Source organism: Dromiciops gliroides, chromosome 3, assembly GCF_019393635.1.
Source record: "Dromiciops gliroides isolate mDroGli1 chromosome 3, mDroGli1.pri, whole genome shotgun sequence".
In the NCBI taxonomy this organism is placed as follows: Eukaryota; Metazoa; Chordata; class Mammalia; order Microbiotheria; family Microbiotheriidae; genus Dromiciops; species Dromiciops gliroides.
The window spans coordinates 498,176,570-498,191,016 of NC_057863.1; the positions used below are offsets into that span (position 1 = coordinate 498,176,570).

General features: G+C 41.2%; 1 pseudogene; it reads left to right on the forward strand.

The window, feature by feature from the left end:
* Positions 1–489: 489 nt before the first annotated feature.
* Positions 490–1,500, forward strand: LOC122747823 (annotated as a pseudogene).
* Positions 1,501–14,447: the final 12,947 nt, after the last annotated feature.

Genomic DNA, 14,447 nt, shown 5'->3' on the forward strand with positions numbered 1-14,447 from the left:
GACCTGAACTGAATAGAAAATTTGACTTTCAAATACAAGACCCTAGAGAAGCATAAAAAGGTAAACAGGAAAAAGAAATCATGAGGGATGTTAAAAGGTTAAACTGTTTACATTCCTACGTGGGAAGATGATACTTCAAACTCATAAGAATTCTCTCAGTATTAGGGCAGCTGAAAGGAATACACTTAGACATAGGGCACAGGTGTGAATCGAATATGAAGGGATGATATCTGTAAAGCATTTGTTTTTTGTTTATCATTTTTTTTTTTTGTGGGGCAGGCAGGGTAGAGTGGCTTTTGTCTGGGGCCGGCTTCAGGCTCAGGTCTTCCTGGGTCCAGGGATGGTGCTTTGTCCACTGTGTCACCTAGCTGACCCATGCTGACATCTTTAAAATAAAGTTATGGGGTAAGAGGAACTCACTGGAAGAAAGGGAAAAGGAGAGGTGGAATGGAGTAAAGTAGCTCACATAAAAGAAGCAAGAAAAAGCTTATGGAGTGGCTCTTTGCAGCTTGCGCTGAACAGGACAATTGGCACAAGTACCGCAAGACCGGGGAAAGGTGCAAGCCCTACCACAAGAAGCACAAGTATGAGCTGGAGCGCCCACCCACCAACCCCAATATCAGCCCCCTCTGCATCCACACCCTGCGTGTCTGAGGAGACAACAGAAAGTACCAGGCGCTGAGGCTGGACGTGGGCAACTTCTCCTGGGGCTCCAAGTGCTGCACCCACAAAACAAGGGTTATTGATGTGGTCTACAATGCATCCAACAACGAGCTAGTCTGGACCAAGATGCTGGTGAAGAATTGCATTGTACTCATTGACAGCACCCCATACCACCAGTGGTATAAGTCCCACTATGCCCTGCCCCTGGGCCAGAAGAAGGGAGCAAAGCTGACCCCTGAGGAGTGTAACGATTGAAATGACGCCACCTGCTGGAGAGTTACTGTAGGAAAGCTCCACCATGAAGAGAAGGCGTCTGAGGGCAAGCCATGTGGCTTTTCTTTGGCATCAAGAAGTGACATTTGCTTGTGGGAGGAAGAAGGAGGGAGGCTGGATCTCTTGCTCTCTTTTGTCTGGACTCTAGTGGAGAGTGGAGCTAAATGCTCTCTCCCTTTGATAGATAGATGAATCTAGGCCTTTCTCTCTTCACCAAATTCTTATTCTCCTTAATAAATGCTTAAAAGTCTAAACTCTTGCTAAAGCTTATAATTTATTGGCAACCGCTCATTAGATTTTAGATAGTATAGCTAGAATTTTAGCCCCTTACAGGAGGAAGAAATTTTAAATAAGAAGCGGTTGAAAAAGATCCAGAAGAAATATGAAGAGCAGCAGAAGAATGCCAAGATCAGCTCACTTCTGGAATAGCAGTTTCAGCAGGGCAAGCTCCTTGCCTGTATCACTTCTAGGCCAGGCCAGTGTGGCCGAGCAGATGGCTACATGCTGGAGGGCAAAGAGCTGGAGTTCTACCTGAGAAAGATTAAGGCTGGAAAGGGCAAATAAACCCTGACCTGGACATAGCCCTAAGTCAGACACTTGCTTATGGAATAAACCCCCCAGATTGTCCAAAAAACAAACAAACAAAAAAACCAACTTATGGAGTGGAGGGGAAGATGGGGAAGGAGTGGGGGAGTGAGTGAGCCTTACTCTCATTAGAACTGGCTCAAAGAGAGAATAACATACACACTCAAGTGAGTATAGTAATATATTTTGCTGAGGGAAAGTGGGAGGGGAAGGGGAAAAGAGGGGAGAGGTAAAGAAAGGGAGGGAAGATTGGGGGAGGGGACAGTAAAAAGCAAAACACTTTTGAGGAGGGATAGGGTGAAAGAAGATAGAAAATAGAGTAAATATCAAGGGGAGGGAATAGGATGGAAGATAATACAATTAGCAATAGTAACTGAAAAGAAATGATAAGCAGGATGCTATCAGAAGCACTTATGAAAAATGCAATTCATCTACAGAGAAAGAACTGATGGTATCTGAATACAGACTGAAGTATAATTTTTTTTGTTAGTTCCTCTTTCTAAAGTTATTTTGTCTGTTTTCTTTCACAACTTGACTAATGTGGAAATGTTTTGCATGACTGCACATGTATAACATATTGAATTGCTTGATTTCTTAGGGAGGGAAGGGAAGGGGAGGGCAGGAGGAAGAAAATTTGGAACACAAAGTTTTAAAAAAATAAAATTTTTAAAAATAAATAAAAAATAACTTCCTGAATATTAAAACAGTCACCAAAAGCTCCAGGAGCTCTCTGATGCTTGGCTGGTGTAAAATGAAGGACAATTCATGGGTGAGGGAGATATGCTCAGCCAAATCAATGTTCTCAACTCCTGTCCTTGTTAAGTATCCATTTCCTACTATGGCTAAGGAAATCTCCTTTTCTTAAGTAGTGAACAATCTATGAGTGTCTCATTTTGTTCCAATGCCTAAACTTACCCAGGGACCCATGTGAGTCAGAGCCAACTAAACAGCTGTAATCCTTAGGAAATTCTTTACATTGAAATGAAATCTACTTCCTTATAAGTTGTACTCACTGCTCTTACTTCTGCCCTTGGGGCCAAACAAAATAAATCTAATTCACTGCTCCTCCCACATTCCCTCTACAAACACACACACACACACACACACACACACTCTTTAACTACTCTATTTAAAGACAGATCATATCTTGGCAGGCTACCTCAGTTTCAAAGGTCTCCATGGGATTGCTGCCTTCCTTATACCTGCTACCTTTCCTGTTTCCCTGACAGTCTTGTCCTGCCCCCGGGTCCCTGTGATTTCCTGGTTTCTGACTACTCATTTGACTTCTGGTTGCTTGTTTTTTGTTTTTGTTTTACCTTGCCCTCTGATACCTAGGCTTCATCACTCCTGATTTCCCGCTGGTTTCACTACCTTCTTTATTTACTGGACTGTAAGTTCCTTTCTCTAAAGGAAGGATTATATCAGTCATTTCTATACCTTTTGCCCAGGACCTCATAGATAAGCCTTGGAGATAAGTGTGCTTAATAAAGGTATCAGTCAAAAAAACATTTATTGAGCATTTACTATATTCCAGGTACTATGCCAAGGGCTAGGGATACAAGAAGAGGTAAAAGACAGTCCTTGTCCTCAAGAAGCTTACAATTTAATGGGGGGTGGAGGGGGAACAAACACATACAAAGCAAGCTATATATAGTCTAAGTAGGAAATAATTAAAAGAGGGAAAACACTATAATTAAACAGCATTTGTAGAATTCCTGTCGAATGTGGGACTTTCATTGGGACTTAAAGGAAGCCAAGAAGGTCAGCAGAGGAGGCATGGAGGATAGTCTGAGACAGTGCAAGGAGCTGAGAAATGAAGCGTTTTATTTTTGGAACAGGCAGGACAACAGTAAGGTATAAGAAGACTAGAAAAGTAGGAGAGGACTAGTTTTGCTTTAAATGACAAAGTATTTTGTATTTGTTCTTGGAGGCAATAGAGTTTGGTGTGTGTGTGTGTGTGTGTGTGTGTGTGTAGGGGGGTGACATGGGGGTGACACGGCTGGACCTGTGCTTTAGGAAGATTAGTTTGGTGGCTTAAGGGAGGGTGGATTGGGGCAGGGAGACTCTTGAGGCAAGCAGACCCACCACTAGGCTATTGTAATAAGTACAGGTGTGAGGAGCTGAGGGTAAGTACTGGAGCAGTGTCAGTGTCAGAGTCAGAGGAGGGAGGGAGTATATTTGAGAGATGTTGCAAAGATGAAATGGTCAGGTCTTGGAAACAGAGTGGATGGGAGGGAAGGAGGCGGAGAGAAATAGCGAAGAGTCCAGGATGACTCCTAGACTGTGAGCCTGAGGGATCGGAAGGATGTTGCTGTCCTCTATAGTAGATAGGGAGGATAAGAGTGGGGAAGGTTTAGGGACAAAGAAAAGGAATTCTGCTTTGGATATGTTGAGTTTAAGATTTGGGGTTTTTGCCATACTCATTCCCAATATACCCCACTGCATAGAACCTTTTCTTACAACAAAGAAAAAAACCCCAATTAAGCAAAACCAACCAACATAGCAACAGTCTCTTGCAACATATACAGTTTTCCATATCCATAGATTCCTATCTTTCTACTGAGTGGAGGGAGGGGTATTACGTCATCCTTCCTCCAAAACCCAAGTTTGGTCAATTTAATTAATCTACATTCTTTTCCACTGAAATTACTGTATTCTAGTGTTATTCTATTCTAGTATTGCAGCTAGGTGGCGCCATCGAGCACAGAACGCCAGGCCTGGAGTCAGGAAGGAAGATCTGAGTTTAAATGTGGCCTCAGACACTGACTATAGCTCTGTGACCCTGGGCAAGTCACTTAACCCCCATTTGCCTCGGCTTCATCATTGGTAAAAGGGGGATAATAACAGCGCCTACATCACAGGGTTGTTGTGAGGATCAGATGAGAATTAATCATTGTAAAGGCTTAGCAGAGGACTTCACACAATGTTATATAAATGTTTGCCATCATCCTATTGTTGCTCTGATTCTGCTTTGTTTTGCTTTACATCCGTTCATATGAATCTTTCCATGGCTCCTAATTTCCTCATATTTGTTATTTTTTGTGGTGCAGTAATATTCCATAGTCATATAATTTTTGTTAGCCATTCTCCAATCAATGGGCACCTTTTTTATTTCTAAATACTTGCTATGATAAACAAATAACATTAAATTGAATAAAATTAAATTGAATGTGTCCCCAAGTTTTCTAGGATCCTCATTGTATCCCATTGTATTCTCTCTTCATTCATGTGAACTTCTGAATGCGTTTTAACCATGTGTTGGAATGGACTAGCAAACCCTAGATGAGGAAACTCTACCAATACCAGGACCTGGAGTCAAGAAGACCCAAGTTCAAACCCTGCCTTGGATACTTGCTAGCTAACTGTGTGACTTAATCTGTCTGGCTTAGTTTCCTCATCTGTCAATGAGGATGATGGTAGTACTTACCTCTCGGTGTTGTTGTGAGGATAAAATGAGATACTTGTATAGCATTTTGCAAACTTTAAAGTGTTGTATAAATGCTACCTATTATTAATGCAGTCTGGCAAACATACTTAAGATATGCCCAAGATATTGAGAAGCTGTGATCACTATGAACAAAGGTTTTCCTGACTGAAGACAGCTCTTTATCCATTCTGGAATATTGCCAATTCCAATTTGTTTCTCCTAAAATGTGGGACACATAACTGACCACAATACTGCAAGTGTTGTTTGACTAGGGCTAGGGATGATAATTCTTCCAATTTATATACGTCTACAAATAGAGCTAAAGACTACATGAGCTTCTCTAACATCTCTGCCACAGTATTAATTTGCATTGATCTTGTGAGTACACTCTGATGATCAGGTCATTTTCTTTTTTTTTTTTGGTTTTTTTGGTGGGGAGTAGGGGTAGGATAATGAGGGTTAAGTGACTTGCCCAGGGTCACACAGCTATCAAGTGTCAAGTGTCTGAGGTCAGATTTGAATTCAGGTCCTCCTGACTCCAGGGCCAGTGCTTTGTCCACTGTGCCACCTAGCTGCCCCCTTATTTTCATATGAACTATTGTCCTGTACTTGCAAGTTGAGTTTTTTGAGCCTCAATGTAGGACTTTACCACTTAACTCTCTTCCATCTATACCCTATTCTCCAGTTAACATAGCTACACAATCACCTCTTACCTGGAATATTTTAAGTCCTTTAATAGTTCTTTTCTTCCAGGTGTTTCCTGTTTCCAATTCATCTTTTATACACCCCCCCAAGACAATCTTCTTAAAGCATAGATCTCATCCTTTCTCTGCCTCACCCCATATTTTATCTGACCCTGTTGTCACTCTCCTGCTCAAAATCCTTCAGTAGTTTACTGTCAACACTGGGATAAAATACCAACTCCTTAGATTTTGCACGTAAAGCCTTCTGGTTTCAGCTGACCTTTCTGGACATCTTATTTGACACTCCTTCATGTACTCCACATCGCAGCTAAAGTGGTAAGATACATTATCAGGAGAACTAGAGATGGCCCCGGGGGGTGGGGGGGGTGTCAGGAAGTCCTGAGTTCAAATACAGACTAGGCTTCTTAAACTGGGGGGTCTCGAACCCATATGGGATTGTGTAACTGAATGTGGGGTTGAGAAAAATTTGGCAACAGTAGAAGGTTACATATACCTATTTTATATACCTATATACTCAGGGTCATATAAAAAATTCTTGGGTGAAAAAAGTCTGTAGTAGAGAAAGTTTAAGAAGCCCTGGCCAGGGCAGCTAGGTGGTGCAGTGGATAGAGCACGGGCCCTGGAGTCAGGAGTACCTGAGTTCAAAAAAGAAGCCCTGGCCTAGGATACTAGCTGTATGACCCTGGGCAAGTCACTTTCCCTCTCAGTCTCAGCACCTACCTTAAATCAATAAATATTTAATTGCCAGTTGTGTGGCCTCCATTCAGCCCCACCCCAGGGGCAAAGGCTATTAATGAGCTGTAGCAGGGCTGATGTGATAATGGAAGATGATGGTGGATAATGGAGAACTCTCAGCGTTGTTGTGAGGATAAAACAAGTTAACATTTGTAAAATGCTTTGCAAACCTTAAATATGTAAATCTATAATTAATAAAATATTTATAATTATATTGTTTTATCTTAAATATAGAATACATTGAGCAGGTTAGCTGCCAAACTATTGTGTCTGTCCCCATTTCTGGGTTCAAATCTCCACTCTGCTACATAAAATCTGTTTGACCTTGGGGAAATTGATTTATCTCTCTGGGCTTTCCTTACCCATAAAAAGTGGACTTTGTCTAAATGATCTCTCTCTCTCTTTTTTTTTTTGGCATGGCAATGGGGGTTGTGACTTGCCCAGGGTCACACAGCTAGTGTCAAGTGTCTGAGGCCCGATTTGAACTCAGGTATTCCTAAATCCAGGGCCGGTGCTTTATCCATTGTGCCACCTAGCTGCCTCCTATGATCTCGAGTCCAACCACTGAATCCAATTCATAAATTGTGACATCTGTCACAGTCCTTTTTGAGAACAAAGGACAAACAACAACATATGCCTAGAATGCCCATAATCCTTAGATTCATCCAAAGCTTTTGTCATCTACCTGGTTGTTGGTACTCTTTCCTCAAAGTATTTCATATTTACATGTTTGTGTAACTGTCCCATTCCCTAGTAGAACTTGAGGGCAGGGACTGCTTCTGATGCTCCCTACATCTGAGACTTCAGCAGTCACTTAAATTCTTTGGGCTTACACTTCCTTATCGGCAAAATGAGAGGGGTCTGACTAGTTGATCTCTATATTCCCTTCTAGCTCTAGGCTATGCTCCAGTTTTCACTGCACCTACCGTCTTACCCATGAGGATGTTGTCAAATACATGGTAACTATCTCCAATGCAAATTAAAACTAATCTGAGGTACCACCTCACACCCATCCAGTTGGCTAACATGAAAAAAAAAGGGAAATGTTAAATGTTGGAGAAGACGTGAGAAAATTAGAACTCTAATGCACTGCTGGTAGAGCTGTGAACTGATCCAACCATTCTAGAGAGCAATTTGGAACCATTCCCAAAAGGCTATAAAACTGTACATAACCTTTGATCCAGCAATACCATGACTAAGTCTCTATTCCAAAGAGATTATAAAAAAAGGGAAAAGGACTCACATATACAAAAATATTCATAGCTGCTCTTTTTCTGGTAGCAAAGAATTGGAAATTGAGGGAATATCCATCAGTTGGAAAATGGCTAAATAAGTTGTGGTATATGAATGTAATGCAATACTATTGTACTGTAAGAAATGATAAGCAGATGTATTTCAGAAAAACCTGTTAAGACTTTGCTGAGTAAAATGAGCAGAACCAAGAGAACATGTACACAGTATCAACAACATTGTGTGAAGATCAACTGTGATTGACTTAACTCTTCTCAGAAATACAATGATCCAAGACAATGCCAAAAGACTTATGATGGAAAATGCTCTCCACATGCAGAAAAATAACTATGGAGTCTGAATGCAGATTGAAACATACTATTTTCACTTTTGTTGTTTTTTTGTTATTGTTCTTGTCTCTTCTTTCTTGCATTTTTTTCCTATTTGGTTCTGTTTAATGTGGAAATATTTAACATGATAGTAATGTATAGCCTATATCAAAGTGTTTGCTGGCCTTGGGGCAGAGGAGGGAAGGGAGGGTGGGAGAAAATTTTTTTAAAATTGTAAATTAAAAAAACAAACAAGAAAGTCTTGGAGTATGGGTGGGGGCAGCATTGGTATTTTTTTGAAGCACATTCATAAACAGGTATCTAAGGGGACTTTAAAAGAAAGACATTATAGCAATACAGAACAGAGGGAGTGGAAACAAGAAAAGGCAGGCAACTATGGCTGTATTCCCATCAGAGCTAAAACAGGGAGGGGCAGCTTGGAAAGGATTTGAAAGATTTCAAAGCAAAAGTGGCCTTAATGATGAATATGAGGACTGAAAAGGGGAGTGGGGGAGAGGAAGATCTTTTATTCCTTCCTGGGTTTCCTGTCCAGAACCAAAATTTTTTCTCTGAATCCATGGCAATCCAATTTCTTAAAGGCTTTTTCAAAGTAAAAATAAATCAAGCTTTGTAATTTTTTATTATTCTTATGCCTATTTAACCCCCAAACAAATTGATGAATCAAGCATGATTTCCCTATTTGTGCTAAGTGATCCTTTCATGATAGGTACAACCCATTTCTCCGTGAAACCTAAAGAATTCCAATTCCCCAAACCTCCTCTGGAGCCCTTCTTATGAACAAAAGTAATGTTGGACCAGCAGTTGTTTGCTGCTACCAGATTTTCCCCAGGATGCACATTTATTATTTAAAAGGATATATGTTATCTAAATACACTCACCAAGGGCAACCTAACTGGTTTCCCTAAGGACTTTTCTTGACCTGCTACCATTTTATTTCTCACACAGCTACCATCTTTTATCCCTTCCTCCTAAGAAACCAACCATTTATCTCAGGTGCTCAGACAAAAGTGAAAATGTCCCTGCTCTCAACCAATCAATTTAGGGCACTGAGCAATGGCAGATAACCTTCCAGGCAGCATTAAACTAAATTGGCACATTGGCTCACTCCAAGCCATGAAAGTTGAGGGGAGGAGAAAGATGACCCTTCCCAGTTCTAGAACTTAGAATTAAGGAGGGAAAGTGTTTTTCAGGGTGCTATGCAGCATAATCTAATCATACCTTAGGCAGGTTTAAAGAAAATGTAGAACATTTCATGTTCTACATGTAGAACATGTAGAATATTTCATCTTCAAAATTAGGCAACTGAATAAAATCCTAAATTCCTTCTATGTCTAAAATTACTCGTTTGTTATTTCCTTATTCCCTGACCCCTCAATTAACAACTAATTTAGGGGGCGGCTAGGTGGCGCAGTGGATAAAGCACCTGCCCTGGATTCAGGAGTACCTGAGTTCAAAACCAGCCTCAGACACTTGACACTTACTAGCTGTGTGACCCTGGGCAAGTCACTTAACCCCCATTGCCCCATAAAAAACAACAACAAAAAAAACCCCAAACAAACAAACAACTAATTTAATACAGCTTGAAATAAGAACCATTCCCATGGAAGAGAATCCTTGAGCTGGGTCCACTCAAAAGTGTATGTTTATAGGGCAGCCAGGTGGCATAATGGATAAAGCACCGGCCTTGGATTCAGGAGGGCCTGAGTTCAGATGTGGCCTCAGACACTTACTAGTTGTGTGACCTTGGGCAAGTCACTTAACCCTCATTGCCCTTCAGGACCCCCCCCCAAAAAAAAAGATGTCCAACAAGCAGATGGTGATATAAACTGGATATCAAGAATGAGTTAAGGACTGGATAAAGAGATTTGATAATTATCTGCATAAAAATGATATGCTTATGTTCTCTTAATATCTCAATTCAAACCTAAGTGAAAGTTTCCTGTCATGGTAACTGAAATCTATGAAATTGGCCTGTACCAGAATCCTGGTGATCCATGTGATCTGATTTGAACACCTGCTAGAATTCTGGCTTGTTAACAATTACCAACAGGAAAACTCAGCTGAGAAATCTGTAGGCACCTGAGACTGGCAGAAGGTGGCAGGGCCACATTCTTGTGAGGTCAGGGCATGACTCATGGAAACAGAAACTACCAGTGGATGAATAAACTTCTCTCAATACCAGATTTTTTTGGGGGGGAGGTTGGAGAGGAAAGGCAACTGTACTATTGGATTTCAGGATAACTGGCTTAAGGTAAAGCAATCAGATTTTCCTGGAGGATCCATATTCACTAAATGTGTTACAAACATATGTATAGTGATTGGGTAGTTAACTATAAAAAGTCATTAATCTGAGTATGTGGGTAGACTTACTCAGCAAGATTGTCCCACATGTGGAGGAAGGAAAGCTCATTCAGGAGATGATGCTAGTGGGAATAAGACTCGACGATTTTACTACTGCTTGGTTAATACTGGGGGAGTTACTTAGAAACAGAAAACTTTATAGCCCTTTTAAACCCTCCCCTCCCACAATTTTAACAATAAGGAAACTCAGGTCTAGAAAGTTCCCACTGTTTACTCAAGTCTATCATGCTGACTAATGTGAGAATTTAGAATTCAAATCTGTGGGGTGAAATTTAATGCTCTTTCACCACAGTGGCCAATGAGCTGTCACTTGCCCTACCCCACCCCGTATTAAAAAAAAAACAAAACCCAAGTAACACACATACATGAGTGGCAATGCCATTTCATCAACATCTATTTTCTACATTGCACTATCACTCATGGAACTGAAAATGGAACATTGAAACTCCAGAACCCCATTGGCTAGGAAATTATAAACCTAATTAACTGGGATAGATTCTAATGATAGAATTGGGCCTATTGCCTTCCTAGATGTCTTTGATGTCAAATAATCAACAAATTCTAAGTAGTCCCTCAGGGTCAACCAATGGCATCCATCAAAGCTGTCTAGTTGTGAGGTCGGACCTTCCTAGGAATTTCCCTATTATTAGTTGGGAAAGCTTTTCTTTTTTTCCCTTTTTGACAATCTCTTCTGGTCTTAGAAGTGGCGTGTGTAGGAGGGAGGGACTGATGTGGAAACCCTAACACAGCCTGTTGGACTGGTTCACAGTTAAAGTTCTTCCTGGCAGAAGTCTCCAACAGCATCCTTCCTTATTTTAGAAAAGGCTTCTGAGTCCTCCTCATTATCTAAATGCATTGGGCATCTGTCATAAAGGGTTGTGCTAAATAAGAGTGGGCTCTCTGAGGGGCAGCTAGGTGGCACAGTGGATAGAGCACTGGCCCTGGAGTCAGGAGTACCTGAGTTCAAATATGGCCTCAGACACTTAAAACTTACTAGCTGTGTGACCCTGGGCAAGTCACTTAACCCCAATTGCCTCACCAAAAAAAAAAAAAAAAAAAAAAAAGTGGGCTCTCTGAACTCTTGATTGATTGCTGGGCCAAGGAGGTAAATGTGTAATTTAATTTAAGCTGTCAAAATTCATGAGACCCCATGCAAGATGCTGAAAGCACAGGCAGCAGCCCACCTGCTGTAGAACTCTCCCAACATTACCTCCTCAACAACTTTAACACGATGTCTCAGATCAAACTTTGGAGCAGCAGAGACAACAAAAGGCCAAAGTGAGACACTTTTCTAGTCTGAGACAACCCGGAAGGTCAGCAGGAGAGGTCTGTGACACTAGAGTGGGCACCCTCCAGGAGCCTTGAAGATGTCTGTGACAGCAGGAGCAGCAGCAGCGTTATGAGCTCTCAGCCCAGAGATGTTAAGGGTACAACTGGTCAGAAAGAGATTATGGGGGACCCTTTACTAACACTGGGAGCAGTGGGTGCTGGCTGGCAACTCTATTGCCCATAAGCAGTTCTGGGTGACAGTTACAAGGTGGAGAGGAATGCTTGTGGAGCAGGGGATCTGGCTGAAGTTTCAGGGATGGCAGGAGCACTGGCTGCAGGACAACAGGGGACCTGGTCGCAGTTCCAGGGCCCCAAGAAGAGCATCTGTGTTTGCAGGATCCAAAGCCATCCCTGGGAAAAGACCAGAGGCAAAAAGCAGAACAGTGACCATACTTTTCCCTGGAGCATTCCATCTTAGAAGCACTGAAAACTTGAAGACCCCCAGAACTGGTTTTGAAAACAGCAGTATGGAAAAGGCCTGAAAGGAGTAGGGGAAAAGTTCCCCAGGTGAGCAGATCCCAACTTAACATAAAGTACAAAGTCAAGAAATAAGCTGGAAAAATGGCCAAATGCAAAAAAGGAAGGGGGGGGGGAGGGGAAGGAAGAGAAAGAGAGAAAGAGAGAGAAAGGGAAGGAGGAAGGAAGGAAGGGCAGGAGGGAGGGAGCATTAAGAAACTATTGTGGTGACAGGAAAGACCAAGACAAGGTGGGGGGGAGGGGGGGTGCAGGGGGAGAGAGAATGTGAAAACATCTGCAACCAATGCCTCAAAGAAAAATGCTAACTGGTCCCAAAGTCTGTAGGAATCCTGGAACAGTTAATGATCTAAGTATGGTAGAGGAAAAATTGGGAAAAGTGAGTGATGCAAAAAATTATATATATAAAAAAAACCCAAAACTTGGTAAAAGCAGCATAAAAAAAACCATTGAAGATAACATCTTAAAAAAAAACAACAACAGACTTGGCCTAATGGAATAGGTCTGGGCATCACATTGAAGAAATATTATAAAGGACATTAAGAGAAGCTTGAGGGGCAGCTAGGTAGCACAGTGGATAGAGCACCGGCCCTGGAGTCAGGAGGACCTGAGTTCAAATCTGGCCTCAGACACTTAACACTTACTAGCTGTGTGACCCTGGGCAAGTCACTTAACCCCAATTGCCTCACTAAAAAAAAAAAAAGAGAGAGAGAGAGAAGCTTGAAATCATAAGGGATTTAATATATTTAAACTATTTACATTCCTTATATGGGAAGATGATACTTGCAACTCTTAAGAACTTTATCATTATTAGGGCAGTTAGAAGGAATCTACATGAACAGAAGGCACAGGTGAGTCATATGTTGGGATGATCTTCCCCCACATCCCCCTACCCAAAAAAAGAAGAGTGAGAAAGAAGGATGCAATGGGAGATGGGAAAGGAAGAATGGAGAAATTTTTCTCACATAAAATGGTACAGAAGGAAGGGGAAAATGAAGGGTGATGGGCAAGGCTTGATCCTCACCTGTCATTGGGATTGGTTCACAAAGGAAAAAATATACACATAGACAAACACACTCAGTTGGGCATAGAAATTTAATAGATTCAATAGGAGAATAGGTGGGAAAGGGGATAAGAGAAAGAAAATTATTAAAAAGAAGACAGATTAAAGGAGGCAGTGGTTATAAGCAAAATCATTTTGAGGAGGGATGGAATAAAAAGAGGAGAAACAGAAGAAAACAGGATGAAGTGAAATAGAGTTAACAATCACTACTGCAAATGTGAATAGGAGGAACTCACCAATAAAATGGAAGCAAATTGCAGAACAAATTAGAAATCAGAATCCAACAATATGTTGTTTACAAGAGACACTTTAACAGGAAAAACACAGAGTTAAAATAAAGTACTAGAGCAGAATCTAATATGCTTCAGCAGAACTTTTCAAAGAAAGACTTTTAGGGGGGCAGCTAGGTGGCACAGTGGATAAAGCACCGGGCCCTAAATTCAGGAAGACCTGAGTTCAAATCCAGCCTCAGATACTTTAAACTTAGTAGCTGTGTGACCCTGGGCAAGTCACTTAATCCTCATTGCCCCTCAAAAATAAAAATTAAAAAAAAAAAAGAAAGACTTTTAAATTAATGCTCTCAGATAAAACAAAAGCAAAAAATGGATCTAATTAAAAGAGATAATCAGAGAAACTACATTTTCCAAAACATACCATAAACAATGAATATAATAATTTTTTACATTAGGTGTTTTTGATAAAGGCCTCATTTCTCAAGTACCTGAGGGGCAGCTAGGTGGCACAGTGGATAAAGCACTGGCCCTGGATTCAGGAGTACCTGAGTTCAAATCCCACCTCAGACACTTAACACACACTTACTAGCTGTGTGACCCTGGGCAAGTCACTTAACCCCAACTGCCTCACCCCCGCCCCTCCAAAAAAAACGCCATTCTCTATATCCCAAAGGGATCATAAAAAGGGAAAAGGATCCATATGCACAAAAATATTTATAGCAGTTCTTTGTGGTGGCAAAGAATTGGAAATTATGGGAATGTCTATCAATTGGGGAATGGCTGAACACGGTGGTATATGAATGTAATGGAATACTATTGTACTGTAAGAAACGATGAGCAGGAGGAGTTGAGAGAAACCTGGAGGGTCTTGCGTGGGCTGATGACGAGTGAGATGAGCAGAACCAGAAGAACATTGTACACAGTATCATCAACATTGTGTGTTGATCTACTGTGATGGACTATATTCTTCTCACCAGTTCAATGATACAGAAGAGTTCCATGATAGAAGAGGATCTCCAA